The sequence below is a fragment of the Emydura macquarii genome, unplaced genomic scaffold (genome assembly GCF_026122565.2).
Source record: "Emydura macquarii macquarii isolate MOO-44397 ecotype Brisbane River unplaced genomic scaffold, CSIRO-AGI_Emac_v2 contig_374, whole genome shotgun sequence".
Taxonomy (NCBI): Eukaryota; Metazoa; Chordata; order Testudines; family Chelidae; genus Emydura; species Emydura macquarii.
In genome coordinates, this window is record NW_027130511.1 from 9,645,651 (window position 1) to 9,673,418 (window position 27,768).

A 27,768-nucleotide genomic window follows, 5' to 3' on the forward strand; every position below is an offset into this window, starting at 1 on the left:
CCAAAATAATTTTAGCATACAGCATATTACTGGGAAACAGACGGAAGCAGTTACGATAGCACCATTGAAAACCAAAGCCTGGAAGAGCTTGACAGCACAGGAGCTGAGCATTCAAAAATGATGAACACGTTTTGCTGAATACTCAGAGTAGGCATGGAGGGAAGGGATAAGATCAATGATTTAATGGCCACTGGCACTGTGATCACAAAACCAAAAATTTAAACTCAAATAATATTACTATGGACAGATAGTTTATGACCCTGGATTATTTTGGAAGCTACATAAGGAATCAAATTTCCTATCAAATTTATAATCTTTCATAATGAAGGACTAGCGAGCATGGAAGTATGGCTCACGTTAGCCCCAATGTAGAAAAAGGGCAAATGGGTATGAACAAGAAAACCACAGCCCAGTGAGTCTAGCTTCAGTCCCAAGTAAAATTTTAAAGCCGTATCCAAAAGTGCATTTTTGAACACAAGATTAGATAACACAATTTTGTTTTGCTCTTTAAACTCTTAACCACAACTCATGAACGCTGTGCTCCATAACCAAACATTGGCACCTAAACTAGACATCAGATCTCAGCACTTGCATAGATATCCAAATAATGGGCAACTAAGGGCTGATCTAAGAACCCAAATGAAGTATCTGGGTGTTTATTTTATGCATTTGCTGAGCACAGAAAAGTTACCAGTTCTAATGAATTTCTCCTTTTTAAATACGGGGGCTAGTATAGTCTCTCAAGCTCGTGGCAGTGTGTAAGTGTGCTAACTATATCGGAACTATTTCATTTTTATAGCAAGCAACAAAGGAGAAAAAGAGACAAAAGCCAAAAAAAAATCTGTTAAAGTGCTTGGTGGTGATTGTGGATATTTTTTTCTTGTTATTGCTTAAGGCTAAGATGATATATTAATACATTTGATTTGAGTTGTGTCTATCTGTGTTTGTATAAAGCAATGGTTCAAGTATTGAATATAATGAATTTTAATGCTCATTTTACAGAAAACAGCAATTACAGATCATGCCCCTAAAATATCTTTTCATAACAAATGCATGAGATGTAAGGCGGTATGACAATTACTCCAACAACTCTAATTAAATCCATGTATACATGGTACAGTTTCTCTAGCATACCGACTCATACTACTAGAGTTTTAAAAATCAGTTAGTTCACTCATTATCATGAATCCTAAGTTTTTGGTTGTACCCCAATATCACTGAACTTGCCATTTCAACCTTTCAAAAGTACCTTTTTCTTTTTAAAAAATATTTTGTCTTGAAATCTCTTAAATGTTATAAGACTTGTACCAGCAACACTTCAAACATAATGTGCTAAAATGAGCTGAGCCAAAAATTTAAACCGCCTGAAAAATATCACACTTTTTTAAACTCTACCCTCTTGACTCCAGAAATAACACTGGTACATAGGTAATAATAAAACTAGTTATTGGACAATTCAATAACAAACCCCACGTGCCAGTTTGCACAACTGCAGGCCTGTGTGTGCATTTCATAATCTTATTCTACTCTATTTGTTCCACTCTTGTGAAGACAGGGTATTAATATAAACAGAAAAACAAGATTATTTACTGGTAACTGATGTTCTTCGAGATGTGTTGCTCATGTCCATTCCACTATAGTTATGTGCACGCCTTCGTGCACGGTTCCCGGAACTTTTTTCCCCTTAGCAGATCCCATAGGGCTGGCTCCGGTGCCCCCTGGAGCCCCACGCACATGCCACAGTATATGAGGCGCTGCCCTATGCCATCTCCTCTCCTCCTACGAACAGCGAGGTTTGGGAAAAAACCCGGGGAGAAAAATATCTTGATTACAATGAAATTGGGAAACCACCTTGGGTAGGAAGGCTGGATGCAGCCTCAGCTGAATCTTGATCTTATAGAATACTGTATAAGGGGGCTCCGAGGTCAAGGCCCTAATCTCGGAGACCCTCCCGTCTGTGGTAATGGCTACCAGGAAGGCTACCTTCCATGAAAGGATGAACAGAGGGCATGAAGCCATAGGTTCAAAGGGGGGCCCCGTGAGTCTCGAAAGGACCAAGTTGAGATCCCAGGGAGGCACTGGGTTACGGACATGCGGATAAAGCTGCTCCACTCCCTCAATGAACCTGACCAACGTGGGATGGGAGAACAGTGATCACCCCTCTACCGGCTGATGGAAGGCCGAAATGGCTGCCAGGTGAACCTTCAACGAAGCCAGTGCCAGACCCTGGAGCTTTAGCTGAAGCAGGATCGCCTGTGTAGGTGAGAGGCTGGATGGAATACCCCGGGACTCTGCCCAAAAGGTAAACTGCCTCCACTTAGCCCAACACACGACCTGTGTAGAAGGCTTCCTGCTGCCAAGCAGGACTTGCTGTACCTGCACCGATCTGGTGCACCGACCTTGCTAGACCTGGGGCGATCGAAAGGTCCAGCAGCATGCTGAACCAGTGCTGCTCGGCCAGCCCGGAGCGATGAGTATAACGTTCACCCTGTCCCTCTTTATTTTCAGTAGGACCTTGGGTAGGAGCGGAATGGGCGGAAACGCATACATGACTGTCGTGTTCCAGGCTCACACGAACAGATCCAGTTGGGGAATGCCCCACTTCTGGAAGATCATAGCCACCATCTCTGGGTGCAATGACCAGTCGTGGCGGGGTAGAAACGACCTGCTGAGGCAATCTGTCTCGTCGTTCCTCACTCCTGGGAGGTGAGATGCAGTCAAGTGGAAATTGTGCCTCACGGCAAAGTCCCACAGATGGATAGCTTCCTCATAGAGGGCCAAGGAGCGTGCTCCCCACACCTGGTTATGTAAAACATGGCTGCAGTGTTGTCTGTCAGCACCTGCACCACTCTGCCTGTCAGAAATCGGAGGAACACCTTGCACGCTAGGCGAACGGCCCTCAGCTCCTTCACATTGATGTACAGGTGCCTCTCCTCCCTCAACCACAGCCCCAGAGCACCTAAGTTGGCGCTGATGTGGGCTCCTCACCCTACGTCTGATGCATCAGAAATTAGGGTGACCGACGGGACCAGTTCCCTGAACAGGACGCCCTTCATCACTGCCCTGGGAGTCCGCCACCAGTTTAGGGAGACTAAGATGGGTGGGGGAACTATGACCGCCCAGTCCAATGGGTGTCTGCTCAGCACATATACCGAGGCCAACCACACCTGAAGCGGTCTGACTCTCAGGCGAGCTAGTCTCACTACCTACATGCAAGCTGCCATGTGGCCTGCAACTCTAGGCAGTGCCTGGCTGTTGTCGTGGGGCATCTGTGCAGCTGGAAGATGACAGAGACCATCGCCTTGAAATGTGGCTGAGACAGGAAGGCTCTGGCCTGTTAAGTGTCCAGGGTGGCCCCAATGAATTCTATGCATTGCACTGAGGTTAGTGTGGACTTCTGTTCGTTTATGAGCAGTCCCAGCCTGCTGCACGTGGAGCAAGTGAGGGTCATGCTCTCCTTCACTTGGGACCTGGACCTGCCCCATACCAGCCAATCGTCTAGGTAAGAAAAAATTTCCACACCCTTTCATCTCATGTGGCCAGCCACTACCGCCATGCACTTGCTGAACACCCTTGGAGCCGAAGATAGGCCAAAGGGTAGGGCTGTAAACTGGTAGTGGGAGCCAGCCACCGTGAAACGGAGAAAACGCCTGTGGCTGGGGAGGATAGACACATGAAAGTATGCGTCCTTGAGATCGAAGGTGGCATACCAGTCTCCTGGATCCAGGGAAGGGATTATGGAGGCTAGGGAGACCATGCGAAACCTGAGTCATTTGACATATTTGTTTAGACGACACAGGTCTAATATGGGTCTCAGCCCCCTTTTGCCTTGGGGATGAGGAAGTACCTCGAATATAACCCCTTCCTCCTTCTGCCTTGAGGGACCATTTCTACCGCTCCCAGGATGAGGAGAGTGTCCACCTCCTGCAAGAGGAGTTGTTCATGAGAGGGGTCCCTGAAGAGGGACGGAGGGAGAGAGTTGTCGGGGGGGTATATGTAAACTGTAGGGCATAGCCCTCTGAGACTATCCCAAGGACCCAACGGTCCAAAGTGATCTTTGCCCATTTGGAATAGAAGGGCCTTAACCTGTTTAGGAAGGGACGGGGTGGATCCAGGAGAGCAGTCGAGGTGCCACCCTTGGGCGCACCATCAAAATGATCTCCTCTGGTTGCCTGACCTCCTGGGGGGCCCATGCTGAGGAGATGAGGACGAACTGGTGGGGGCTGATTTCTTCTTCTAAATCCCCTACTCCTATCCCTATTCCTATAGGGTTGAAAAGGCCTGGGTGGAGGCCTTGGCTGCTGCTGCTGCTGCACCTGGGGCCATGACTGATGCCTGGAAAACAGGGGCATGTAAAGGCCCAGGGAGTGAAGCGTGGCCCTGGAATCCTTCAGACTGTGCAACTTCGCATCGATCTGGTCGGAGAATAGGGCTGACCCATCAAAGGGGAGGTCCGAATAGATTGCTGCACCTCCTGCAACAGGCCCGAAGATTGCAACCATGAGCACCTTCTCATACAGATAGCGGAGGCTATGGCCCTGCCCGCCGACTCAGCAGCATCACAGGATGTCTGGAGCTCCTAGCTACTGTGGTTCCTTCCTCCATGATAGTGCTCAAGTCTGCAGCCTGGTCCTGGCGCAGGGCCTCAGCGAACAGCCTGAGGGAGTCCCACAGGTTGAAATTATATCTGCCCAGGAGGGCCTGATGGTTGGCAATCCTGAACTGCAGGCTTGCCATGGAATAAACCTCTCCCGCAAACAAGTCCAGCTTCTTATTGTCCTTGTTCTTGGGAGTGGACCCTGGCTGACCGTGCCTGTCTCGCTGGTTAGCCACATCTACCACCAGGGATCCTGGGGCGGGGTGAGTGAACAAATACTCAAATCCTTCGGCTGGGACATAATATATTTTCTCAGCCACCTTTGATGTAGGGGCGACAGAGGAAGGGGTTTGCCTCAGGGCCTTTACAATCTTGAGGACCCTTTCGTGGACTGGGAGGGCCACTCTCGCTGGGGCAGCCACTGCCAGCACATTAAAGAGGCTATCTTCGGCCTCTTCTAACACCTTTACCTCCAGCCCCAAGTTGGAGGCCACCCTCTTGAGTAGCTCCAGGTGCATCCTGAAATCCTCCAGTGGCGCCAAGTGGTCCTGGGAGACTGCCTCATCAGGTGAGGAGGAAGAAGACTGTCGAGGTGCATCCTGCGGGTACGCCCCCTCCTGGCGAAGGGTTGCACCCGCTGAGGGTCCCTCCATGGGGTCCGACTCCTTGTCTGAGGAGTGGTGTCTATGGGTCTGCACCCCCGATGACATAATGGATTGGGGCCCCGGCCTCACCTGAATACCCCATGGGGCCCGATAAGGGCATTGTTGTGGCCATTGTCCCTGGGGCCAACCGCGCCACAGGCTGTGACACTTTGTGGGGGCATCAGCTCACCCAACAATTGTCCCCCCGGGACACCCCGAGTCATCCTCATAGTTAGAGGCCTGGACCAGCAGTGCCGTGTACGTCCTTGGTCCCGGGCACCCTTCCGTGCTGGGGACTGCCCTCTTGACACCTCCGACCTGGAGGACGATAAGGACTGCATCCTTTGCTGCTAGTGGTGCATACGAATGAAGGTGCGCTACGAAGAGCTAGAGGTATCAGAGTGTTGTCTCAGTACCGATGATTTCCACTGCCACTTGTCTTGCGGTCTTGCAGACACCTTCGGTGACCGAGGTCGGCGCCACTCTGAACTCCACGGTGCCGAGCCGCACTCCGGCGACCTGGTTCCACGTCATGGACTGCACGGTGCCGGGTCTCCCTCCAACAACCGGGTTCCACGCTGTCCCAGTGCGGGTGAACTCCTCGGTGGCGGGTTCTCTGATGGCGACCGGGTTCTGTGGTGTCTAGGTACGGGTGAACTCTTCGGTGCCGGGGAACTGGAACAGGAGCTGTCCGCGTGCTGCCTGGCAGACCTTGACCAGTGCCACCTCCTGGCATGCACTGCCTCCAGTGCCGGGGATTGACATCAGCACCGAGACGGAGACTCCACGTCATGTGCTGGAGCAGGTCAGCTTGACGCCGCCGACCTGGAACGACTACTGGGGGAGCAGCTCTGCTCTACCCTCAGAGACCATCCAGTGGGAGATCTTCCTCCCCATACCAGGGGTCTCCACCGCCATTCAGGGGACCCAACGTGGGTTTCCCCCGTGACACCGGCCCCTTCTCCCTTAGTGGAGGGGGGTGCGGAGGTGGCATAGGCAAGGCCAACAAGGCTCTTGCCACCTGAAAAGCTTCCAGTGTCGACGGCATTGGCAGGGGCACTCTCCCACTACCAGGAGTCAGAGGAGGCTCCCAGACTGGAGATGCAGGCACCGGAGAAGACTCGACGGGTTGGGTCCGGTGCATCTCTGTACTCGACTCTGCCTGTGCTGATGGCGCAGGGGAGTTTCTGCACTCCACTCTTTGGTGCTGGCGATGTTGCTCAGTGCTGAGTTGAGGGCCGTGCTGGTGGTGTGCTCTGTACTGAGGTCACGCTCGGTACTGAGGTGGAATGGGTCGGCTCGGATGCCGGGCGGAGCGCTGCCTCCATAAACAGGGCTTTCAACCAGATTTCTCGGTCCTTTTGAGTCTTCGGTTTGAAAGCCCTGCAGATCTTATACTTCTCTTTTCTGTGGGCTTCCCCCAAGCACTTAAGGCAGCGGTTGTGGGGGTCGCTGAGCGGGAAGGCCTTCCCACAGGAGGCACACGGCTTGAATCCCAGAGACTGAGGCACTTAACAACTACTAATCTAACTAAACTAACTTAGAATATCAAATAAGTCCAAACACGGGGAATAGTACTTGCTGAGAGAAAGGCTAGTTCCAGCAACCGTCACGGGCAGAAAGAAGGAACTGATGGGGTTTATGGCCGGCAGCACCTCATATACCGTGGCATGTGCGTGGGACTCCAGGGGGTGCCAAAGCCGGCCCTACAGGATCTGCTAAGGGGAAAAAAGTTCTGGGTAACCATGCAAGGAGGCGTGCACTCACCTATAGTGGAATGGACATGAGCAAGCACTCGAAGAACAACAAGATTCTCACACTTTCCTGCCTACTCAGAGTGTAAGCAGGCAAGCCAAAGAGAAGCTGTGCAAAGCATGCATGCCCACACATTAAACCAGCTGGTAGAATTAAATTTACATCAACCTCAACAGTGCCTAAATTGATTTAAATATGTTAGATGTGGACTTTCCTATTTCAAATGGATAAAATTATCTCATTTTCACTAAAAACTGACCATAGAAAATCAGGATTAGTGTTGCCAGAATCCATTTTAGGGGTATTATGAAAACTAACAAAACAAAATAAAAACAGAATGAATTTTGTGACTTAATTTGCACATCACAGGAGAAAGTGTCTAAGTAATTAAGTCTATGATAAAGTCCCTCAAGTAAAAGGCATAAGTCACCTAATTCATTTAAAATAATTCATTAACCAAAACTGTTGCAGGCACATTACAAATCAAATTTATTTTCACCAATCCAGGAGACAGCAACTAACTATGCCTTGTTTATGAAGAGCTGTTGTTACAGTGACTATCTTTTATTTATATGTTAATGGTATATACAGCATAAAAATAATAATTTTACAAAATTATTGTCCAGTTAGAATATTTTTAAAACTAACAATACTGTATTAAAGCTACACTCCTTTTTCACAAGGGTCAACAGTATCTGAAATTTCTATGCAACCAGTATTTTTGCTATTCAGAAAGAGTATTAAAACAGTTTTAGACAATGTGCCCTTCTACTAATTTCAGCCAACATTTTTTGACTTCTGTGTCATTGGTTGTTAGCAGGGTCCAATAAAATAGATGTTCTTTTAAAGAACATGTTTTTTTTATTGGTTCTCTCCTTTAATGAAAGATGCCAATAACTGCAAGTACAAAACTGGACTTTCTTCTAAAAACATATATAAAAATCTTTTTTTGGAGAAGGGCAGAGAGAAGACATGGCTCAGTTTAATACTGACAAGGAACCATCACATTTGTTTTATGAAAGCAGAGACCTAAAGGAAGGTCTCATATTTTTAGTATAAATGAGAATTTCTAAACCCTGCCATACCCAATTTGTGAAGATACTTATTTATTTGGGAAACATTCAGGCTATATCCTAGCAATATTTAAGAAGAAAATATTTTAAAATGATACATCACCTTAAGTAGATTTGGGACAGTCTACGGATTCTAATTTGAAAGAAAACTGCTTATGTAGAGGAAATCCTGAAAGCTACTTACTACAATATGTAAAAGGCATTAATCATTTAGAAAATTATTTTTTCCCTAGATTAAATATCTTACAAAATGTAGGAGACAATTATGGCATATATGCACAGTATCATTGCAGGCCAAGGGGGATAAGCATGGAGTAGAGTCCTAGACACTTCGCTAGGAAGAGGTCATTAGAACCTTGGTGAAAGCAGTGTGTTGCTTCCTGGAGATTTCACACAAATAACCTACTGAAGATCAGCTCACTCATGTAAATGGATATTACTACCAAGAAAAGCTGTGCAGTCAAGATATGCATCACCTATGCAGAAGCCAGGCGCGTAATGTCAAAAAAGGATGAAAGGATTTGATAGAAAACAGGAGAAATTTTCCTAAAGAACAAGAATACATCCAAAAGAACATCTGGACATACACATTAGATCTAAAATTACCAAGATTAAATCAGTGTTGCCCATCTCACCAACCGCCTATAACCCAAATTAAACCCATCCCCAGCTCTGCTCCCATAGCAATAAGCCTTTCCATTTAGTACAGCAGATGCTAAAACATCAACATTTCCAATCACTTGCCACTCAGTGTTGTCTAAGGGCTGGTCTACACTGGCAGCAGTGGTTTATGGGAGCTACGCAAGCTACATAACATAGCTTACATATCTCCCATTGACATACTTACATTGATGTACTGTGGTGTCTTCATGGTACTGTGTCGACAGGAGACACCTTGTCTTCCGCCTTTCGGGGAGATGGACTAATTGAGTCGACCAGAGAGCGCTCTCTGATTGACTGAGCGTCTATACAGACCTGCTCAATTGATCGTGCTGCATCAGTGCCTGCTGCCACAGCAGTGTAGACATACCCTCAGACACAGTACTAGTTTTCTTCTATAATTAAAATAGGAAACAGCTGCAGTGTCTGGAGATCCACTGCATGGTAAGTGTTGGCAAATGGTGACATATTAATAGTGACCACTACACAATCATTCAAAATGTAATCACTTTGGACTTGATTTTTATATTCCTCCTTCTGAATTACGTATGTACAGAAGGCTTTAGTTTTACACCCATGAATATTAGAGAAGTAGTTAGAAAGGGACAGATATGATGGGCAACGTAGTTAGCATTTGCCAACTGATTCCCCCTAATGTAAACAAAGGGCTGAAGCGGTCCCACCCACATGAGTGCTGACAGCCATTGAACCAAACTGTAAACCCTGTATACGATGGAAACCACTTCATGCCAGGGGGGCAGCCACAGCACCAGTTCCCTTGCCCACCCAGCTCAGCCAGTCTTCTTCCGTTCTGCTAGGCCTGGGAGCACGGCAGTACAAAACAATCCTCTAGAAGGCTTTTCACCACTGTGCCTCGAAGGAAAATGAAACTCTCCAGTCATGCCCTCTATCGGCCTGAGGTAAGCGAAGATACTCTTGCCGTGTGCCTCCTCCAGACTTGGAGAAGAGCGGTCATTCCGGATTAGTCCCCTCACTCAAGCGGGGAGATGGGGGGGATGAAAATCCTCCAAGGCTGGAGTGAGGAAGGTGGTGTGAGTGTGCATGTGTGTGTATCTCAAGCCTCCAGAAGCTAAACCTGGATGGATTTAAGATCTTCCTTGTGGTGGCATCGCAGCAACACAGGAGTAAAACAGAGTAGGTGTGTGGGAAGTCAGCTGTGTGTGAGAGAGAACAGAAAACGTGAGTAAGTGTGAGAAAGAAACTGGTATGTGCCCAAAAATGAGAGAGCTCAGAGAGGAAGGGGAGAAGGTTAAGAGATACTGTAGGGAGCTGAGACACACCAAGATGGAAGAAGAGAGGCTGAGACCCTGCCCCCGCCCCCACCCCCACTGGGGTGGGAGAGTGGTGAGGACAAGGGAATAGACAGAAGCATGTTTTTAAAAAAATACTTATTCTGCCTCCCCTTACTTTAAGCACCAAAGTTAGGGGTGCCAGTGGGCCATTGCAGATCAATTGCTCTTTCTATGCACCTGCCAGCATCAGAGGGGAGATTCAGCAGAGTGAGATAGGTCTAATGAGGAAAGGAAGACTTGAGAGTCATCGCAGAGACGGTAGTTGGATCCACTCAAACCAGTGAGAACACAGTAACAAAAGCATAGAGGGAAAACATGAGAAAGCAAAGGACAGAGCCTGGAAGACTCCTACAGAGGTGGGGAACAGGGCAGAGGAGGAACTGCTGAAAGTTGACACTGAAGGAACAGTCAGAGGGATAGGAAGAAAACCAGGTAAGGACAATGTCACAAATGCTCAGGAAGGAGAGACAGCATCAGAATATTGAGGAGGATAAGCATAAAGCAGAGTCCTGGATATTTGGAAGAGATTATTAAAGCCATGGTAATGACAGTTCCAGTGGCGCAGAGAGGGTGGAACTGGACTGGAGTAGGTTCAGACGTAAGTTAGAGGAGAAGCATTCAATGGAACCATCCTATCGTGTTTGTCTTCACTAAAAATGAAGTTATATTAACATGAGACAAGTTATGTTCAACACATCAGCTGGTCAGAGATAAGTCCCCAGCATTCTCGTCTCCAGAGTTTATCTACACCGCACTGACATGTTGTTACACACCACTTTCTCTTGTCTACATTGACTGTACATTGCTTCTATCACATTACCGAAAATGACTCCACAAAGTTGTGTTCTAACATGAATTTTTCTTCTAGTGAAGACAAGACCAACAAGGATAGAGATGAAGGGAAGAAGAGAAATGTAAAAGTAATTGGAGAAACAGGAAAAGTCAATAGTTGTTTTAAGTATGGGGGGAAACAAGGCAATGCTTATACAGGATTAAGAGCCATCCAGTCACCCCTTCCTGTGCAATGTACAGGTAAGGATGACCTCCAGCTTTATAGCTTTGATCCAGCAAAACCTTTTAGTATGAGTAGTCCCATTGACTTTAATGGGACTGGGCATATGCTTGAAAATAACCATGTGCCTGAGGGCTTTGCTGGATGACGACTTGTGTCTCTATTTCACCAAACTAGATGGGGCAGTTGATCAAATGACTAATTTCTCATCTGAATACAGAGCTTTAATGATTACTAAGACTAGCTAAGATTCAACCCAGAGAAGACCATGGTCTTATTGGCTAGGGCAATAAAGCAACCCAATAATATGGCAGGCTGTGCAGTGTAGGAGGGAGTTGTGGCAAGAAAACTGTATTTGTAGTGGGTGGGAAATACAATTTTTATGACTCTTTGAACCTGCTAACTTTTTTTTATTTTATTTATATTGCTGCACAACACCTTGGTACTGAATGATGCTCTTATTAAAATGAAAGAGCAGTGTAGGATGAGTGGCCGTCCCTCCCTGTCAGTTTCAGAGGGAGGCCACGCCCACTCCTACCCTGCTACGGAAACAGTCTTTGGGCTCGGGCCGGGCAGCCCAAAGGCGCTAGCCCAAGTCCCAACGGGTAGCAAATAGTCCAGCACCCCACCGGGCAGCAACTAATTCAGAGGCCCCAGACGGGGCAGCAAACAGGCTAGCACCCCAGGCGGGGCAGCACACCGTTCAGAGGCCCCAGGCAGGGTGGTCAGGGAAGAGGGAGGGGGACGCAGGCCCACCCGACTACACTGAGTCCCAGCCCAGGTCCCTAGCTGTGGCAGAGGGGTATGCCATGGAGTCAGTGGGGTTCCAGCCGAAACATGCTGACTCACTGTCCGGTTCCCCAGTCCCTGGAATACTTCCTGCCCCCTTTCCCTTGGGTACCTGGTGTGCCACCATCCAGTTGACCTTGTCAGGGTAGGCGCTCAGGGGCAGATTGCAGAACCCCTTGATAGCGTCGGGGGGCGGTAGGTTGGGCAGCTGATCGAGGAGGTCGGCGGGAGCAGTTCCTGCAGGTCTGGTCTTGTCAGGGCCTGCGCCTCATCGTCCTCCTCTGGCAACTCCAAGGGCAATTCCACCAAGTCTGGCCCTGGTATGGCCACCTCCTCCTTGTCTGCATCCGGCAGCTCCTCCAGGTGTTGGCCTCTCTGGATCACCAGGTCCGGCAGGATCCGGGGGTACCTCTGGGCTCCAGGCCACGCGCTGCTCATTCGCCGGCGCCAGGATGCACACCCTTGTCCGCTTACCCAGGTACCAGGCTGCAGGCAGCTCTGGAGGGCGGGGAGGAACGTCCTTCCCCTCTGGGAGTTGGCCACCAACTAAGCTCCTGGGCCTCTTTTTTATACTTCCTGTCCTGCCCCCGCGCTTCCTGGCAGGCGGACAGCCTGTCTCTGGCTCCGCCTGCACAGGCCAGGACTGTTTCTCCCCGTCAGTTTCAGAGGGAGGCCACACCCACTCACTACAAGCAGTTACAGCAATATGCTCCAAAAGAAGAAAATGCATTGTGCCTTTCATATGCTACACAAATTATGAGTGAATTTCTGCTTTTAACCACAGATTTGAGGCCAAAATTTGACCTGTTTACAATGTCATTTGTTTGATGAAATTGCACCAGGTGTAAGGCAATGCAGAACTTGGCTCAGAGTTCTTTCCTTAAATCTGGAATTCAGCAGAAATATCTAAAATAGATAGATTAGATTGATAATGCAATTAAAAACAAACACAAAGGCCGTTGTTTATTTAGCTCTTCAATGAAAAGACATCAAGTTCATTCATGAAGCAGATCCTGAAATTCTTGCCTGAACCTGCACTCTTGATAATTCTGTGAGTAGTACTGCATTAAGCAGTCCCGTTGCTGTGTAGACCCTATATTTGAATGCTGGTTCTCTTTTTTTCTATTTATGTATTTGATAAAAACCAATAACATTTGTTAACCTTAAAGATAAAAAGTGATAGTCACTAAACCAAGCCATTCTATTGAATTATACTCATTCACCTAAAGGGATATTATCTACATGATTTTATTTAAATTTGATAACTTGAAAAATCTAGTGTCATAATACGTCCTGACATTTAAAACAATTTCTTAAAAAAACCCTGTAGCATCTTTTTTCTCCCTTGTTGATGTTTATGTGGATCTTTTCAACAAGTGAGAATCTAAATTCCCAGTCTTGCTCTGACCTCAATGAGACTCCATATAGGTACAGGAGACCACTCTGATGCAAGATTTAGGCCAAAATGACCATGGTCCAGTTCAGCAAGGTATTTGAGCATGCCCTTAACTCTCAGGATGCAAGTAATCTCACTAAATCCATGGGATTACTCAAGTGCTTAATGTTAGGCCAGATTTTAAATACCTTGCTGAAATACAAGTGAAGTAGTGAAACTGACAAGAAACAGGTTGCCAGCCAATACACAAAGTAAATAAGTGTAAGCGCAGGAAAGTATTTCTCTCTCTAATGTCTTTCAGCTATAGTCAACTTAGGGGTTCATTTTAACATTAGTATGTACAACATATTGACAGAAATGCATTTATCTCCTTAGGTAGATTCAAGAGAATGTAACTGTTTTTCAGAGTGAAATGCAATTTAACCAAAAATAAACTTTGATGTATTTCAATAGAAATATACAAGAGAGACAAATTAATAGACAAAACAGACCACTGAATATAATGTTCTGACTGCCAGAGAAGTATTTCTCCACATGATAAATGCTAGGTACATTTATAATAGTAATCACTTCATCAGTGCCATAAGCATCTCACATATAATCTTTACATGGAGCACTAGAAAAATAATTTTTGAAACTATGGCTATATTTTTACCTGTGATTTTTTTCTCAGTCATCATCTATAGACATGTGCGAATACAATAACATGAAGCAGACAGAAACAGTTGAACTGATTTTATTCTTGTTTTATTATTCTATTATCCTTTTCTTTATTTTCTTTTTAAAGATCTTCACATGAGAATAGCTCCCAACTCAAAGATGCCTAATGGAATGCAAGCGTTCTTAGTTTTTGACAGTTTTTTTTTCTTTTTTGAACAGTCTGCTCCTTGTCCCAAATTCATCATGATTCCTTGAGAGGCAAACATCTTGCCACTTGGATGCTACACAACTCTTTCCTTTGCAGACAAAAATAATACCAAACTCTTCCAGTCAAAACACAAACCAACCTTTGGTGTCAACGTGAATTATGTACTTTGAACTGCAGATGTTTGGAAGCACTTATATTTATATAAATAGATTTTATCTTTTTTCATGTAGAAAAATTATTTTTGTTAAAAAATAGATGAGTTTCTATACAATAATCACTAGAAGGATTTTTCTATTAAAATATAATTTTGACTTAAAATTTTCTACTGTCTGAAAGAAAAGGTTTTCTTCAAAGTCCTGGCAAACACTCAACACGTTTTTAAATGATTATACAATGCCTAGCAGCTTAAAATGACCAGGATTTCAAGAAAGAGAAGTGCTTTTACAGCACTTAGGTCTCGGGAACATCTGCATCTTAAAAATTGTATATTTGATTAGTAAGAGAAACATTTCAAGCTAGAAACATTTTTTGCAATGATGCATTGGGGTCTTGCTCAATCAGAAGTCATAAAAAAAAACATTAAAATACAGATGAAACACTCTTGGTCCGCATTGCTACTGTGAGCCAGTTCAAGTCTGGAGGATTAAAGGACCAGATAATATACCGTGTACGTCACAAAATGTGTATTTCTGAACACAGCAAATCAAGAGTTCATTTATTTTCTTTGAAATATTTTAAGGAACCATAGTCACACTCATACCATAAAACAAGAAGAATGGAAGCTTCAGATGATGCAGGTTATCTACTTCTGCCCCTCTTCATTAAAAATCTAGACAGGTACAACCAAATAATACCACCAGCCAGACCTATGAACTTCATTTCATGTAGCTGTAACTTTTATGCATGTATACATCTTTTTTTCCCCCCTTGCAGAATGAAGTTTAGAAGATTCAAAACAAGATTAATTTTCTCTTTGGTGAGCTCTCAATGTACATTTCTGCCATACTGTAATGGGCACTCAACATTAGACAATACAGGGACAGAATCATACCTATGATTTAAGGACCACAATCATGGCCTGGAAATGATCAAAACTACCCTTTGTTCTTGCAAAGGGCAAAGACTGGTAATGACTGAACCTAAAGAGATATGGTGCTTTGATTTGAATAAGCACTCAAAAGCTTAGATTGCTTACCCAAATCTTTTAAGTTCTGGATATCAGGATGGAAGACTTGCAAGGACAGACTATTTCAGAAGGTTTTTATTGCCATGAATGAAAAGTTTCTTTAAGTAGGTCTGTAACAGATTCAAAATTGGTGTCAGGCCCCAATTTTTAAAGGAAATTGGGTATCGCTCTGTTCAGTGTTGCAAGATCCAGGTGACCTAGTAGTGTTAAGTCCCACTTTCAAAAGTGACGTTGGCACTTAGAAGTCTAAATTCCATTTCAAGGAAAAGGAGAGAAAAGATAATTTTAAAATGTAACATCTATAGAAATTTCCTAAAACAGCCTTTTCTAGGTCTAAAAAGGCCATGAAATTAGAGGACATTATATCCTGGCCTTCCAGGAATAAAATCATAGAATCAGAGAAGTAGGACTGGAAGGGGTCTTGAGAGGTCATGTAGTCCTGTTCCCTGCACTGAGGCAGAATCAAGTAAACCTAGACTATCCTTGACAGGAGTCTGTCCAATCTAGTCTTAAAATCCCCCAGTGATGGGGATTCCACAACCTCCCTTGGTCACCAATTCCAGCGCACAATTGTCTTTAGAGTTGCAACATTTTTCCTAATATCTAACCTAAATCTCCCTTGCTGCAGATTAAATGGATTTCTTCTTATCCTACATTCAATGGCCATGGAGAACAATTGACACTGTCCTCTTTATAATAAGTCTTCAAATACGTTAAGGGCTATCAGGTTCTCCCCCAATCGGTCTTCTTTTTTCGAGACTAAACATGCCTAGATTTTTTTTATCCTTTCCTCACAGGTGAGGTTTTCTAAACCTTTTATCATTTTTGTTGTTTTTTTCTGTCTTTTTTTGCAACTGCATCGTACTGTTCATATGGCTCATATTCAATTTGTTATCCACTATAACCCCCAGATCCTATTCTGCAGTACTACTGCCTCATCATTATTCCCCATTTTGCATTTATGCATTTGATTTTTAATTCCTAAGTGTAGTACTTTGCACTTGCTTTACTGAGTTTCATAGTGTTGATTTCAGACCAATTCTCCAATTTATCAAGATCATTTTGAATTCTGACCCTGCTCTCCAAGGTGCTTGCAACCTTCTCAGCTGGATGTCACCTACACATTTTCATTATCCAAGTCCTTAATGAAAAATATTGAATAGTACCAGACCCCAGAACAGATCCCTGTAGGACCCCACCATACACATACTCCTAATTTGACAGCAAACTATTGATTATCAAGACCAAAGGATTTAATATGGATTTCTACAAGGATATAACAGAGCATAATTTGACCCCAAATATCTATGCTTTAGACAAAAACTGTACATGCTAAATAGAATTAGATGTAGCTTTTTATTCAACTAACAATATAAGCATAGATCAGTCTCCTGCTAAGCCTGGTATAAGGGAAATTCAAATCTGGCATAAAGCCAGCAGAGCTTCTGGCTTAGAGGTCGGGGCTGGGGCAGAGTATAACAGAGCTAGGAGGATATGGGGCAAAACTTCACTGCTCTTACACTGCGATAAACTAACTAGAAGCTATTTTGGCCCCCAGTGGCCCCAAAGCTCTGGAAGCAGAAAGGTGGTTTAGAGCCCCTGGGCTCTGTTCACTTGAGCATCTGATCCAGGACCATTATAAACAAATCTGCAGGCCTGTCGTTAGATGCTCTCAGGTCATAAACAGGCAACCTTCACAGCAGGTGTATAACTTTTGTCTGTTTGTTTGTACTAATATGATGTATACTTTTGTATGCATGCTATCACAAGATACAAAATCATTGCATCAGTATCCACTGGAAGAGAAAAGGAGTGCTCTTACATTTTATTGCAAGAAATAGATCAGAAAGCTATTGCATGGATCCCAATGGAAAACAGGGAATATCCCATTCTCAATGGGATACTGCTTCTATTTTTAGCTGCATAAGGCCATGAGGTATCTGGCTTTAAAGTTATATCATTTTTAGGTCTAGAAAAACTGTCACTGGCCCACATCTGAATCTTACTCATTGAGACTGAGGTAATTTGGAGGGAAATTCCACGTTTGGGGGAAATGACAACATTTTCGTTGCAAATTAATTTTAAAATTAAATGGCTGTTGTTTGAAGCTGCTCAGTGGTCTGGAAAGATGAAGTCCCAGAAGATGGATTAGGCCTGAGTCCCTCAAAGATTTATGCATGTGTTTAACATCAGACAATGTGAGCAGTCCCAGTCCACTACCCACTCCCAGAAAGTTAAGCACATGCATAAATCTTTGTGGGATTGGGATCTTTGTGGGGCAGGTAATGAGATCACAGGTATAACATTTTTCATATACATGTGTAATTTGTCACAGGACTTTTCCATTTATCACATGGATCCCACTTCCACATACATAACATATAACTATTAATGTAATTCTCAATTCTCTAGCATTTTGGGCTTGGTTATGAGATGTAAACCAATATTCTCTCTTCACACAGTATTGGAGTTCTAGGTTTTGCAAGCTCTCAAACTGTTTTAGGGTTTCCAAAACTCCTTTGAGTGTGTGACTATCTTGTAATTTACCTAAGAATGTTCAATTAAAAGACAAAAAAATTATACGTTTTTTTCTAGCAAAAGGGAATCCTATACTCTGCACTGGAAAAAGATGAACTCCCTTCAAATAATGTTGGAATAAATGGATGCCTTGTACTTGGCATATATATTGCGTATCTTTTCGCTGGATTATATTCCTCTTTCCTTTTATCCCCCATAGTTTTTTCTTGGCCCTCCCTCTGCTACTTTCTTCATAGTCCTTTCTAAGCAGAATGCAAACTGAATAACTCCAGAATCTGAGTGAAACTTTTACACATGATACCGGACGGGGTTTGAAATTAAGCAAAAATGCATTCACCCATCCTTAAGGGTTTTTTTTTTTAAATGCATCTCATATATAAATAAGAGACTTCTGTTTAACATGGAGGTCACATTATTCATTCAATTTTCTAATTTCATGCCTATAATTCTAATAAATAATGCATAAACTAAGCATGTAAGCTGATAAATAGTGCTCACGGTAATAGGTTAGTAATCTCATGCACAGGAAACCAAGATAGTACAATGAACTTTAAATAGTTCATATTTCTGTGCATTGTACATACCAAAACAAAAATATATTACCAATAATCCCAAAGAGTTCAGCTAATTGCAAATTTTAATTAAGAGTTCATCATAGGAGGAAAAAGGCATAATAATTTAAAAATCGAAGCTTTTTAAATACATTACTAAAAATGAGGCACAAACATTTATTCTCCCATGCAATTTATGGATCTTTGTTAGCAAAAATCTTGATTATGGGATAGAAGTCTAGAAGTACAATATATTTGCTGGGGAGATTCTTTTTTACATTCAATGCTTAATAGCAACTTCAATAAAAACATTTCAGAGTGAGTAGAAAACAATTCCAGTGCAATTAGCTTGAAATATTAAACAGCACTAACTGTTTTAAATGTTTAAAGAATATAATGATAAATATGGCACACATACCAATTAATTCTTAGAGTAAATCATTTGTTTCTGGACACTGGCATGTGTATCAGCATTGATACTCTAGAAATCCACTGACTACTCAAGGCCTAGTTCTGCTACCCTTACTCAATTAGTAGTCCCATTGGAAGGGGCTACTTGCCAAATGAAGTAAATGCACATTGAGTATGGGTGTCAAAATCAGGTACTTTGGGTACACATACACTGCAATTCGGAGCTCGCTAAAAATAGCAACGTAGCCAAGGATAGCACAGACAGCAGCTTAGGCTTGCTGCCTGAGTTACAAATCCACTCAGATCCCCTGGGTATGTATTCAGCAGCTAGCTTGAGCCACCATTCATGCTACCTCTGGCTACACAGCTATTTTTAGCACACTAGCTGAAGCAGAGCTAGCACGTGGCTGTCTACCCAAGCTAAGCAGCACACTCCCAGCTTCAGCGTAGACATACCTCTAGTGTGAATTCTGTTTGCTACAGCTCAGTGACTCCCATTTAGTTGCCTCTAAATTATTGTAGAAGGTCAGTTATGGCTGCTGCAAACTTCACTTTTTATGTTGGGATGTTTGGTAGCCATAACATTTTGGAATGGGCCTACAACACTACTTCCTAGCCTCTCGAAAACTTAACTCACTTTGGTTCATCATAATCACAGCGCTCTGCAGAAGACCAGCTTTAGGACTTCAGGGAGGAGGTTTTGGGTCCACCTAAACATAAATGATTCTTTTTTTTTTTTTTTTTTTTTTAAATAAGAGAGAGATGAGGACCTTCAGGCTGCTAACAGTCTTCTCTGCTGCAGGAAAAAGTGGAGCCCAGCTGTTTGTGCTGAGTTCTGTTCACATCTTCTAATGTTTTTAAAAGTTTCAAGGGACAATTCTTCAAATAACGTATGGGTTGAAGTGCTACTGCAGCACAAACAACTGGATGTGTGCGTGCACAAACTGGTACATTTTAGATTGTCTTTTTCCTCCAATTATTGAACTACAAATACCAGAATAGTCAGCAGTATTAATATAACAGACCTCTCAAAGTAGTCATTCCATCCTATTCTCTCAGATTCAGACATTTCTGACAGAGAAGAATAGAAAGGAGAATAAATTAATCTAAATTCTCCACCCTAAAAATTGTGTACGTTTTTACTTGCTTTTTCCCTTTTATTATTTTATCCCATTTTCTCTCCTTCCACATGTGAACCATGTATGCCCCATTTTTAATTCCCTTCCCAATTTTGTCTGTTTTCTTTTTCTTGTCTCTCCTCCTCCTCCTTTGAAAAGCAGCATCTCCTTACCTCACATTTTCACCGCCCTGTGTCGTCCACCTCACTGCGCTCTCCCATGTAACAATGTCTATTCCCCGTTGGTCTCTCTGTTCTGTTCTCCCTATCTCCACAGATGTTCCCTGTATTATATTGCCTTCCCTCATAAGTCTCTCTCTTTAATAATAACACTACTCAGCAATGTTATAGCAGTTGACTATCATAAACTAATTAGTCGTTACAACACCCTTCTGAGGTTAGTAGCTACGACCAGCAATACTTGCCCATTTCATGGGATGGGAAGTTAAAGAGAAAGTTCAAGTGCCTAAATCAAAAGCAGCCTGTGTTAGAGCTAAAATTAGTACACACAAGACCCTTGCTTTCACTATTACGCTTTATAGACTTTATAATATGTAGCTGTTGCTTCTTGTGGCCACATTACGCTGCCTGTTCAACAGAGAAGCTGGCTCCACTGCAACCAGATGGCTTACAGCCAGGAGGCAGCTTGTCAACCATTTGGCAAACCCCTCCTTCCCCCCCAGACATCTGCTAATTGCTTGGGTTTATCCCCCTCCCCCCAAAAAAAGTTAAGCAACCCACACCAGCATTGTTCACAACTATATACATAATTGAATGGAGGCAGTGGACACAGTCTGGTACACCTGATTTCCAGCCTTGTAAACTGGGGAAGATACCTGAAAAGGTTAGTAACCACACTTTTAAATGATTGGCTAGAGCAACACATTTCCAGACTGGCCTTTTCTCTACAGACATTTCACTGCTGTAGAAGCAAACACCCAGACTAATCCATTCTCTTTTCCACCTATTTCTAGTAATGAGGAATCTGATTCTCAGACTAATGCCGAGTATTCAGCTGTTGATAGAGATATGTTTTTGTACAACTGTAACCTTGTTTCGCTGAATGCAACTAATGTAAGTTGATGGACAGGAAAACAAAATTCTGTAAACAATCTGTCATTCTAATGAGCTGGTTTTCAAATAAGCTTCAATGGATTTTCTTGAAATCCATATGCAAACAAGACTATTGCATAAATGTTAAGTTGGCAGTTATTGCACAAAAGGACAGGAACGCTTCTTGTCCTTTTTTAAATACCATCACATTAGTTCAGGAAACAAGGGTCGATGTGCAATAGCCAGAATTTATTAATCTCCTTATTCGGTTATTATAATCATGGGATCACAGGTGCTTCCTTCTGGTACACAAACTAGCTCTTTGCCATGATAAATACTGTACTCTCAATTGAGCTGTCAATTGCTTAAGTGCCTGGTCTTGATTTTCTCGTTGTGTAATGTATGCTCCCCAAACATCTTTAAATCCTAACAAAAGCTACTTTAAAACTAGATGGGCCATGGGAATCTAAAGGAAGATAACTAACTAAGTACATTAGAAGAGAAAGTTTCAACAGCTCTAACAGTGGCAACAGGTTCTTTTTGAACAACCAAATTGAAGAGTAGTTCTGCTTTTCTCCTTGGACCTACATACTGTTTTGAGGAATGGAGCTATAGAACATGTTGCTTTCATTATTCTCACTGAAAACAGCCACTTTCCCCCAAAACACAGACCCACTTTAATGCTACATAAAGGTCAAGAATTTAATTACACAGAAGGAAAGGTGCTCTATGTGCATAAACACACAACTATAAACCTTCAAACTTTCAAATTATTAAATCATTTTCCCCCCAAAAATTAATGTTCCTTACTGAGAGCTGAACAATGGCTGAACTGAAAATGTAAATTTCAGATATTTTTGATAAATGTGATCAAATGCACCCCAAAATCATTTTTTCTTGTAGACACAAAGGTCAAAACAGAACAATCAATTTTGCTCAATCTTTTCAAAATGAATAACATGTACAGTGAGACTAATCCTGTGATACTACATCGAATGAGGAAAATATTATAATGCATAGCCTTCTTAACTTCAACTATAGTGTATGCTATCATTTATATTATATATATAAACTTTGTATTTGTGGTTTATGCAAAAGATCCTTCAATACTTGCAACAGTACTGGATTATGTAGAAGTTTCAGCTTTGCAATAAAAAAAAATCTCTCACTTCATTAACGTTATATTTGGAGGGGGAAAATGGAGCTAACTACCCAAGCTGATATGGGCTTCTTGAGAGTATTCAGCTCTGAATGCAAAGTTGCCATTACTTCAAAAAATCTGCCTAAAAGCTTTCAGTTCACTAGAGGCAGATTGTCTGGCTATACCAAAAGAAGGACAGGAGACATTTGATATAGTTTTCATCAGGCCGCAACTGTATTATTAAATGTCTGGGACTACCCAGCAGTACAGTGCACAGTGTACAGTGCAGGTAACCCCATGTTCATTCAATAACTTCCCAGGGAGCTTCTGCCAGCCCCTTCCCCTCTTTTTCCATCCAGGTCCCAGACCCAATCCACTGCTGGGACCTTACCCTCATAGGAGGCTTAAGGTGGGCTATAAGAAAGAGGGAGGGGTTGGCTCCCTGCCGTACCAATCACAGGAGCCCCAAAACTCCCCCATTCCATTTCTTTAATTAACACTTCCTTTTGAAGTCCTTTACCAAGCCATTTATGTGGTCAATGTATACCTTCCCTATGAAGTACCTCCATTGGTCATCCACCCCATCTTATATAATGAGTTGTGACATATAGCCTACTTTCCTTCATGCCACGCAAGAACAAAGCCCTTCCTGAACCCGCTGTGGGGAAGGTGAAAAAACCTAACTCCACTTAGGCCAATCTGGTGGTAAGGGAAAAATTCCTTCCCAGCCCCCCTAAAAAGGGGCAGCTAGAGCAATGCCCACAGCTGGTCTTGACCAAACCTGGTATTTTGCCACCTAAGGGGGAGGGAAGGTGGGTGCTGCCTCAGTCTGTTCTGTGTGAAAGGGGGCTTCACCACATGGGCTGCCCTTTTTAAACTCTTCTGCCCATCCAGATTCCAATGGATGAATCATTGTCACCCCTTGCCCCCTTTTGCATCAGTTTGACCTCTCCCTCCATTCCCCCAGCCATAAAGCATCATTCCCTTCATTCGGCCAGCCAGCCAAATTCCCCCCCCCCACTTAAAGGTGCGATGCAGTCAAATGCCTAAAATTAAATATTGGGTTTCCCTGAGACCTCTTCCACTTGTTACCCCCAAGAACTCAGTTCAACTTCAGTCCTGTCACTCAGTTCCTTTATTTGGGCATACAACATAGCTATGCTGAGTTGATCAGACTTAAGCATAGCGGCGAGCATAGGATGTACCACACATCAAAAGTTACACAGTAAACCTCTTCTTTTATGTCCATTTATGCATTACATTGCATTTACTGTACATCGCACCAAACATTTTAGGATTGGATTGGTTATGTTGTAGGAACCAATCCCTGTATAGTATGCTCTGTCCATGCACTGTCCATGCGCAATCCATTCTTTACCTCATCTTTACATTTTCAATTTATCTTACCTATTGTAAATAGTTCTCTGGGTGCTCCCCTTTAACTTAGCTAGTACAGACATTTGGTTTCCAGCCTGCTGATTCATTTACGTCCCAAATCCCCCCAAAATGATGCCTCATTCATGTCCAATTATTCATATCAAGCCAGGCCTATAGTAAAAGCAGCAGAGAGAATTTCTCTGAAATGCAGCCTGCAACAGCCTCACCCCCACCCAACTCATGGTCTCCAACCAATTCCATCATTCATGTTTACAGGGAAAGACACCCTAAGTAGAAAGAGATTTGAGGAAATTTTAAGCAAAACAGAAAGCTTACAGAATGTTATGATATCTCTTGAAAGAAAAGCGGTGGATCCATCTGCCAAAACAAACAAAATGAATAAATGTCTGACAACTGCTGAGAAGCATCTGTATACCATGGAGGACAGTATGTATCACATAAAAGATAAAGTGTAATGAGAGAGACAGTGGCTGCTTAAATACAAATTTGGCCCTAGCATGGAATGGTTACAAGTGAGGACTAAAGATATGGAGTTTCTTCTAGGAAGGAGTTGCTAGATGCCATTAGTTACATCAAGAGATTTATTGGGCTGGTTTTGCTGATTGATTTAAATCAAAGGCCCCTGCCCACCATGCAAAGTCCTAACGTTCTAATTGTCATTGGGATTTTCAGAAGTGAGGTTGTAACTAGTGCTTTTAGACTGAAGAAGAATAGTTGGGCTCAGAGAAGCAGAGAAATTAAAGGAAGCAACCTACAAAGGGATAAAGATTTTCATTTCCTGAGCTGAGCTCCCAAAAAAAAGCTCAATACCAGGAGGCCAGGTATATCCAAAATTGCTTCAGGCAGAGGGGGCGTGGAAGCCTTCCTCTTCTACCTGACAGCAGTCCATACTGGGCATTTATCCCCTAGGCTCAACTACTTTACAGATGACAGTGAAAATAAAAATAAGAATTATTTAAGAAAATAGAAATGTTGTGAATGACTGTCAGGAGAATCACAAGTCATACACAAATTCCAGTAAAACTTTTGGTTAATATGTTTATTATGTTTACAAGTTTATTGTAGTTAAATTGTTAATTCTGGGGCAATAATTTTATTATGGTTGAATTTTTCTTCCAAAGAGACACTCTATATTATCAATGGCGTAGAAAAGTGTAAAATTAGAAGTAAATATTATTGATATTTATCTAGTACTATAGTAATACGTCTATGCTATAGTATTTTAGTTTAGCTACCTCAGACATTGAATGTTTATGATCATTGTTATATGATTGTGTAAAGCAATTATTGTAGTTACATGTAAAATGACCCTAAACATACAAAATTTAACAGATAGCTGTTCAGTTATTGTTGCTTGAAGTTTAAAACATCCTTTATTACTTTCTAAATATTAATGCCAATGAGGATGTTACTTTTCAAGTTTACATTTTGTTAAGGATCTTTCATATATCTTTGTCCATTCAAATTGGTCAAATCTTTTTCATATTTTCACTATAGTAATCAAAATATAAACTTGAATTCAAAATATTTTTTTTTTAAATATTGTTTTTTCTGCACCAATAGCATAATCGTGCTAAATGTGTTAAAACACACTATAGAAAAGAATGGCAATAAAAACTGCATAGCAAAACATCTAAAAGCTCTTAGATAGTAATATCTCACAATCACATGCTTCCTCCTTTCACTTTTTCCAGAGGGTCCCTGGCAAAGACAGTATCCTCCCAAGAATATTAAAAATGATTATATAGCACTCAAGACTTCCCAGGACAACACTAATGAATTCACAGAAAGTTAGAAGTGGAAAATCAATAGTAGTTCACATAGGTTTGTCCTTTTGCCAATGTAGAATTATTCCCTAAAATTGAGTCTTTCTTACTGTATCCTATTTAGTTTTCAATGACTAAAACCAATTGGGCTTCTACAGGTTCTCAAGGGAGATTATTTAATAGCCTAATATTCTTCACTGTCTGTAATTACTCGTGATAATCAACCTAACTTTACTTTTGCTCAGTTTTATCCCATCACATAATTATATTCCTCTCCCTCCCTTTTTGCCACCTTAAACACTTCCTCTTCTTCCTTACTGTTTACACCCTTCAAATACTTTAGGCAGCTTGTCTTTTCTCATAAGACGTCATTAACCCTAGATGTCCATCTAACCATTAAATCATTTTCTTGTAGTTCTCCAATGTTTTTCCAACTTGTTGATGTCCCAGAAATAAGACACATAGTCAAGTATTCAATATACAGGGGATTTCTATAATTGCTGTAAGGATTCTCAATATTGTATTGATACTTTAGGTGAAAAATGCACAACAGGGCAGGATGGCAACTACTTCTAATAAAGATGTGCAAGGTTTCTTTTACATTAAATCTAGCCAAAAAGAAATGGAGAAGGTGGACCAGTATTTGCAGATAGGATTGGGTATTTGTCTCAACAAATTCCACCAGTCCATCTCAACAAATGGGAAACCTGTTGGGGCTGGTCATGATTGGGATATCCTCTGTTGAATGGAGGAGGAGAACATATGCTGAGGGAGATGCAGGGGTGGCCCCTTCTCCTCCAGAATCTCTAGCCAATCATTTGCCAACTGGAGAAGCAAGGGGGCTGATGGGTCCCTCAGCCTCCCCTTTCATTAATTCCAAACTCTAATTTAGGTCACATGAAGCTTCTTTTTGTTGTGTTTCAGCCACCTCACCCTGTGATGGTAGCTTTGGAGCTGTGTTTTGTGGGTACTGTGGATCTGACTGATTGTCTTATTTGGGGACAGGAAGAAATTTGTTTCTTCCCATAAGGGCAAAATTGGCAGAGACCTAAAGATGTTGTTGTTTTCCTCGCAGCATTCTGGAGGCACTTTAAGTTGAACAGGAGCAAGGTTTAGTAGTTAGTGGTAGTACTTGGATAAGGATGTTAGTTCATCACAATTTACAGTCAGCTTCCACTATGGTTAAGAGGAACGGTTCCCAGAAGTGAAACACCTGGAATTTTGCTGATGGGCCTTGTGGTTAGGGTATAGGGGGAGACCTTGTGGCCTTCCTGGGCTGAGATCCTCCCTTTTAATTACCCTCTGTCCCCCTCATAGGATGAGATGGAGATGGTAGGACTCAGAAGAACAAGTTGAGTCCTAGGGGTTGGCTGAGAAGAGTCTACCCTGAGTTACGGGTTATATGGTAAGAGATCTATAACCCCCACATTAGAGCCACTTACAATGCCCTGTATGTGAGAATATGGGGGATAGGGCAAGTATCACTCCTCCCGTGTTAAATTTAATAAATTCATGACCTGCAACTTGAAATCCATCCTTCTGTTTGTCTTCATTCACTGTTGTGTCCAGATCAATTCAAGTCATTTTGGACCAACGGGGAGGGAATTCAATTCTCAAGTCCTCATGGAAAACACCCTGCCAACAATTCTCTTTCTTATAAGCCAGCGAGACTTCAGCTTGAACCTTTCCGTTGCTTGTAACTGCAGTACTAGAAAGAGTGGTCCCCACAAGTAGGCAAGTCGCAAGCCATTCAGGGCTTTAGGTCAAAGAAGAGAGAAGAGGTCACAACCTCCTTACCAAATGCAGATGTCATGGTCACTGTTACTATCAGGCCACATAAAGCAGGTGGGAATTTAACAAAATATTACAGTTGCAAAGTCACCTATCAAAGAGGCCTATATAACCTCTGTTATATACTCCATTGTTTCCACCAACTTATCTTCCCATTCTTACCAGAGCCTCAACCAACTCGCTCTCATCCATATTTAACCTCACCCAGACAATGAGAAAAACACCTGACTACTCACTCTGTACTAAATGAAATGGAAATATAAACCTATGGGCCATCAACATACCAAAGGCATTTAATCGTCTTTTAATACCTCTGCACTTACTTTCCTTATAGGCTGACATGCATGTTCAATAGCAAAGATGACTAAGGAGGGCCCTGCAGCAACTCCGAGACAATATTACATCTTGGGAGCTCTCAGAAGATATAATGAAGCTACCAGAAAACAGCTCTACCCATTTCTGCTTTGATCTGCAGACAATCAACTTCACCCGCCTTCAACTTCCATGATCTGTATCAAAGACAGCTGATAGATGTAATAGTAGCAGTACGAACACAGATATATTTGGCCACCATAATTTGAAGGTGCCTCCATTCATTGCTGAATGCTGTTCATGTCTTATATTTTGCAACTTACTCTTATCAGTTCAGAAAACTATGAATCACTGAAGTCAATGGAACTACACTGATTTACATCTGCTGAGGATATGG

General features: G+C 42.7%; 1 protein-coding gene across 3 annotated transcripts in view; it reads right to left on the bottom strand.

Moving 5' to 3' along the window:
* MIPOL1 (mirror-image polydactyly 1) overlaps positions 1-27,768 on the bottom strand; it is a 272,270-nt gene that overhangs the window by 127,187 nt on the left and 117,315 nt on the right. The gene's annotated exons all lie outside the window — the stretch shown is intronic.